Source organism: Triticum dicoccoides, chromosome 1B, assembly GCF_002162155.2.
Source record: "Triticum dicoccoides isolate Atlit2015 ecotype Zavitan chromosome 1B, WEW_v2.0, whole genome shotgun sequence".
NCBI lineage: Eukaryota > Viridiplantae > Streptophyta > Magnoliopsida > Poales > Poaceae > Triticum > Triticum dicoccoides.
Window position 1 is genome coordinate 173,192,210 of NC_041381.1, and position 6,869 is coordinate 173,199,078.

Genomic DNA, 6,869 nt, shown 5'->3' on the forward strand with positions numbered 1-6,869 from the left:
CGGCCCCGCGCCGCCGGCGCAGCCCCGGCTGCCGCGCCTCCTCACCGGCGCCCGCCGTCGCCCTCCCGAGATCACCGGAGTCGCCCCGCAGCTTGCCGGAGTTCTTCTCCGGCTAGTTCCGTGAGGGTGGATGAGATCCACCCACCCCCGCAACCAAACGCCGCCCCGTCCCGGATCTGGTCATCCCCGAACCGTCCCGTCCAGCTTTCCACGAGGGGTATATTTTCCACTAAGTCCCGAAATATTAGCATAATCATGCCATGTTCATCGCATTGTATCTCAGCATCTGGAGCTCCGTTTCGCGCGTATAATATGTCAAATTGTTCGCCTCGAGGAGTACTTCATTTAGTTCGATTGCATCATTTTCATTTGAGCTCATCTTGATGCCCGAAATGCTGTTGGAAGAGTGCATGTTGATGTTAATCTGCTGAAACTGTTATAACTTGCTCATTTGTCATTTTTGCCATGATTGATGTGTGCATCCTATGAGGTTGATGTTTACATGTGTTTGATCTATGCCATGCCCTCTTTCCAGGGGTGTATGCCATGTATTTTTGTGATCAATGTGGTGACTAGCACAAGCATGCAAACTAGGCTTCGTGATATTGCTGATTTTAGTCCCTGTTCTGCTGTTATTTTGATGCCATATAAACTTGATGCTACAGAGAGATCCATGCTTATTTTGAGATACTTCAGTAAGGGTAATTTGAACATATGGTTATTGTCTATCCATTCACGCCCTTGTTCGCAATTATGGAGTAGTCTAGAATGCCATTTGAGTGCTCTACTTTTGCTTCAAAATGTTTCCTGGCAGATTGTTTACGTGTTATTCAATTTGGCCAAGCTTGCTATAGTTGATCCTTGCATGCTATGGACTTGTTCTTGACTTGGTTTGTTTCATAAACATGTCTTCTTGATGATGCTATGCTTATCTTGTCATGCAATGACTTGTGGTGAGTGAATCGAGCTTGTTAAGTAGTGTACTTGTTGCTGTTTTGCTAGGCTGAATCTGTTATTTCGTGATGCTATATAAACATGTTGCTACTAATCATTTTATGCATAATCTGGAGATGTTCTATAAACATGTTTTGATATACATGTTATGCTCTATCCATCCATGCCCCTGGTTGTATTTATAGCTTGCTGTAGGTTGTTCATATCTTGCTCCAAAGTTGCTTGAAAATGTTGCTATCAGCCTGTTAACATTAAGTTCACTAGTTCCCATGTGTTTTGCTAGTGTTCCATGCATCCTATGACCTTTCTCTTGCCATGATTAACTTCACAAACATGTATTCTTACTGTTGGTTGCCTTGCCATGCCATGTATTGCTCTGTGGTGAGTGGTTCAAGCTCACCAACATGCCTACTTATTGTTGTTCCTGCCATGTATGAATCTGTAATATAACTTGCCATGTTTACATGGGTGCCATCATATTTTTTGTGCCCTTTTGGCTCATGGTCAGTAAGGGACTGTTGTTCTATGCAATTAGTAGATTCATGCCATGCCTTTGTTTGCCATGTTAAGTTCCTGTAACATGTTGTTTGATAGCTCTAAACATTGCAACCTAATGTTATTTCTGCAAAGTCTGAAACTGTTATTATTTGCAATCTTCCCATGTCATTTTGAGCAATTTCTAGTCTTTTCTGGAGATAGCTTAGTGTTCATGTTTTATTGTGCTTTACTTGTACTTCATGACCATGCCTTTTGTTTTATGTTGGGATGTTGTAGCTTGTTGTTTTGATGCTTGTAAGATGCCTAGTTGCTGTATTGGACAGATTGTTGTTATGACTTGTATAGAGTGTGTGTGTGTTGAACCGTTGCTCCGTTTTGAGTGTGCTCTATATGAAACTTGCTTGATTTTGCATGTAGCTTCATATTATCATGTTGCATCCTTGTTTTTGTGTGTTTGCTTGATGTTTGGGTGCATTTTGCATCAATGCCATGTTTAACTTGTTTTGCTCATATCTTCTAGGCCGTAGCTCCGAATTAAATGAACTTTATATGTAACTTGACTAGAATCTCATGTAGATCATCGTGGTACATCTTAACTTGCTGTTTAACAACTTGAACATAAGGTTTACTCAGTTAGGGACCAATTTCGAAATTTGCATATGAGGACTTACCGGAATTGTTATATGTTGTTCCCGGCCTCATTTACACTTGCCTTGATGTGTTGTTCTTGTTTGCATCATATCTTGCCATGAGTAGCCTCATCTAGCTTTCTCATGCATCATGCTTGTTGTGCATCATGCCTTGTTCATGTGTGGTGTGTTTACCATGTTGTGTGCTTCTTCTCGATAGTTCTCGTTTTGTTGCGATCGTGAGGATTCGTTCGTCTACGTGTGGTTCGTCTTCGTGGCTTCATCTTCTTCATGGACTCGTTCTTCTTCCTTGCAGGATTTCAGGCAAGATGACCGCTATCCTGGATCTCACTACTATCATTGCTATGCTAGTTGCTTCATTCTATCGCTATGCTGCGTCACCTATCATTTGCTCTTCAAGCCTCCCAAATTGCCATGAACCTCTAACCTTTGACACCCTTCCTAGCAAACCAATGTTTGGCTATGTTACCGCTTTGCTCAGCCCCTCTTACAGCGTTGCTAGTTGCAGGTGAAGTTGAAGATTGCTCCATGGTGGACAGAGTTATGTTGGGATATCACAATATCTCTTATATTATTAATGCATCTATATACTTGGTAAAGGGTGGAAGGCTCGGCCTTATGCCTGGTGTTTTGTTCCACTCTTGCCGCCCTAGTTTCCGTCATACCGGTGTTATGTTCCCGGATTTTGTGTTCCTTACGCGGTCGGGTGATTTATGGGACCCCCCTGACAGTTCACTTTGAATAAAACTTGTCCAGCAAGGCCCAACCTTGGTTTTACCATTTGCCTCACCACCACCTATTTTTCCCTTGGGAGTCGCTCTCTCGAGGGTCATCTTTATTTTAGCCCCCCCGGACCAATGCTTGTCTAAGTGTTGGTCCAAACCGAGCGATGTCCGGCGCCCCCTGGGCAACCAGGGTCTATGCCAACCCGTCGTCTTGCTCATCCGGTGTGCCCTGAGAACGAGATATGTGCAGCTCCTATCGGGATTGTCGGCGCATTGGGCAGCTTTGCTGGTCTTGTTTTACCATTGTCAAAATGTCTTGTAAACCGGGATTCCGAGATTGATCGGGTCTTCCTGGGAGAAAGTCTATTCCTTCGTTGATCGCGAGAGCTTGTCATGGGCTAAGTTGGGACACCCCTGCAGGGTATAAACTTTCGAGAGCCGTGCCCGTGGTTATGTGGCAGATGGGAATTTGTTAATGTCCGGTTGTAGATAATTTGACACCAGATCCGAATTAAAACACATCAACCGCGTGTGTAGCCGTGATGGTCTCTTCTCGGCGGAGTCCCGGAAGTGAACATGGTTTCTGTGTTATGTTTGACGTAAGTAGGAGTTCAGGATCACCTCTTGATCATTGCTAGTTGACGACCGTAGCGCTTGCTCTCTTCTCGCTCTTATTTGCGTTGGTTAGCCACCATAATTGCTTAGCCGCTGCTGCAACCTCACCACTTTACCCCTTCCTTTCCCATTAAGCTTTGCTAGTCTTGATACCCATGGTAATTGGATTGCTCAGTCCTCGTGGCTCACAGATTACTACAACAACAGTTGCAGGTACAGGTTAGGCGATGATCCTGACGCGAGAGCGATGCTTGCTTGTTTTGGAGTTCTTCTTCTGCTTCTTCTTCGATCAGGGGATAGGTTCTAGGTCGGCAGCCTTGGCTAGCCGGGTGGATATTGTTTGAGTTTCTGTTTATGATTCATCCGTAGTCGGATGTTGTTCTTGTATGTTGTGTTGTTGTATTCAGGTGACATTGTATGTTTTATATGTATCCCCATCTATTATGTAATGTTGATGTAATGATATCCACCTTGCAAAAGCGTTTCAATATGCGGGTCTATCCTTGGTGGGACCTTCGAGTTCCTTTTGGATAGGGTCGCATATTGGGCGTGACAAGTTGGTATCAGAGCCTCGACCGACCTTAGGAGCCCCCTTGATTGATCGTGTAGTTTGGCCGTTGTTGAGTCTAGAAGAAAACTATTTTGGAGTCTAGTTATGTCGGAGAGTAGGAATTCTTTTTACTCCTCAGTCCCTTCGTCGCTCTGGTGAGGAATCTTGACATAGGTGTTTTGAATTACTCCTCTTCCCATTCAAATTTTTCTTTAGGATCACGTGGTTAGTTTCGTGAGTTGTCCATCCTCTTTTATCCGGTGCATTTCTCGTCATGTTGACTCGAGCCTCTTCATCTTTGCCAAGTTCAATCCTCAGTTGTTTTCTTTTCCCACCCGCCCACCCTTCTTCCTCTCGGAACCGGAGTCCGTAATCGAGTATCCATCCTACTCGTGCGAAGTCTTTGATTTCTTTCCTCAATGATTTCAACCGGTGTTTTCTCTTCAAGTTATTCGTCGGTTCCCCCTTCCAGTTGTCTTTGTTTTTCCCGCCCTCCCACCCTCTTATTCCGGAGTTTGAGTCTTTTTCGACCATCAAATTTCATTCGTGCGGAGCCTCTTCAGTCTTCCCTCAATTATTTCACCCGGTGAATTCTCATCTCGGTGGACATTCTTCATCTCTTTTTCTTTTTCGGTGAACTCAATTCAAGTTTTTCGGGTTGATCATATTCTTTTCCTCGGCTCAAGTGTTCTCCTTGCTCGTTCACCTCTCGCCAGTTTATCCTTCCGGAGTGTTCAAGATATCTCACGAGAGTTGTCGGTGTTTGAATTAATTCGAGGTTGTCACCTCATTCAAATATTTCATTCATTCTGGTGCATCATCTATATGTTCAACAATCCTTTCCAATGGTGTTTTTCTCTTCAGTGGGACCTAACCCACAGGTCTTTTCCCAGGATCTTACCTGACTTTTCTGATTTCCCCGGAGTTATTCTCAATTCTTTTCACGTGTGACGTAAGAATGGATTCCATCAGTCACATGCCTTTTCAAGATCGATTTCAATTATTTTCATCTTTGGTTCAACCCTCCCTCTTTTTCATTCTCCCGGAGTACCTCAGCAATGTTGGTGGGGTTTCTCGTCATTATTTGAAGATCGAAGAAGAGTTTTTCCTCTAAATCTTGCCCGTTCTCCCGGAGATTCGCGGTGCTAGCTCGATGTTATCCTATCAAATTGTTTCAAGTCATACAAATTCTTTTCATCCATCCGGAGCATTTCAGGAGTTGCTTTCTCTCTCGATCATCCGGAGGCCATCTTTTCGGAATATTTCTTCGTTTCAAGTTTTCAGCTTCATTCCCCAAGTATTCTATATCCGTGCCCCTTCGTTAATCTCAATATTCTTCCGGTGCTTCGTTCAAGTGTTCCTTAATCAGCTCGAGTTCTCCCTGTTCTTTTGCATCTAAATCCCCTCTATCATATTGGTTCTTCTAATTCTTCCCGGTGATTCATACTCTTTCATCAGTCATTTTTGCATTCTTATGGTGGTTCGTTCAAGATCCTCTTTCTCTTATTATCTTTTTAATTCATTCGTTCTTTTCAATCCTACCGGTGGTTCATGAAGACTTTCTCAAATTTTGTGCTATTCTCTCCTTAATCCTTTTCAAGAAGAATAAGTAGGGTGAAAAAATCCATTGCTTGTCATCAATTTAATTTGATGAAGGATAAGCATACAATAAATCTTATTCTTATTTCATCCAAGTGAGTAATCCCTTCCTTCAGAGTTTGTTCTTGATGAATAAATTCTAGTTTCAAGTGTTTTCATCTTTTCTTTTCCGGAGTTCAAATTTCCTCCGCCATCTCGTCGGAACCTCCATCTAAATCATCGCAACGCTCATCTATTCTTTCATCCTTCATTCTACCTCATCATCCTTTTGTTACCGGAGTTCTTCATGGTGGTTCGTCATGATTTAATTCATTCTTCAAGAGTTCATCAAGTGACATTCCATCCTCTCAAACTCATGTTCTATTCTTTCCATGTTCAGTCAGAGTGCTGCCTAAATCCTTTCAGTCTTATTCGTTTCTTTTTTCATTCTAACCACTCCGGCTAGAACGAGTGGTTTCATAGTCTATCTGTTTCCGTGAGCTTTCGATTCTCGTCATTCTCATCGTTCCTCTCTTCTTCTCGAGTGCTCTCGATTCTTTGCTCCTTCTCTTGAGTTTTTGTTTCACCTCATCCCTTTTTCCCTTCCGTCTCGGTCCTAGGATCTCGGGACGAGATCTCTTGTTAGTGGAGGAGTGTTGTAACGCCCCAGATTCGATGCGCCAGGTGTCCGCCAGTTGTTCGTCGTCATTGCCATGTCATTTGCTTGCGTGTTGCATTTTATCATGTCATCATGTGCATTTCATTTTGCATACGTGTTCGTGCATCCGAGCATTTTCCCCGATGTCCGTTTTGCAATCTGACACTCCTATGTCATCCGGCGTTCCCCTTTTGTCTTCTGTTGTGAGCGGGTATTAAACTTTCCCGGAATGGCCCGAGGTTTGCCAAGCGGCCTTGGTATAGCACCGGTAGACCGCCTGTCAAGTTTCGTGCCATTTGGAGGTCGTTTGACACTCCAACGGTTAACCGGGTAACCGTAAACGCCTCCTTCTCTTTGCAGCCCAACACCCTTCCAAAGTGGCCCAAAACCCATCTAGCTCCCCTCCATGCTCTCGGTCGTTCGATCACGATTGCGTGGCCGAAAACCGCACCTCATTTGGACTCTCCTAGCTCCCTCTACCTATAAATATGTGACCTCCCTCGAAATTCCCGCAGTCCAAACCCTAGCCTTCTTCCTCTCGCGCCGCCGGACATTTTCCCCGCCGCCGGACGTGTCCGCGCCGCCGTCCCCGACGAATCCGCTGCCGCCACGTGTCCTCCGCCGCCATCTCGCCCACGCCC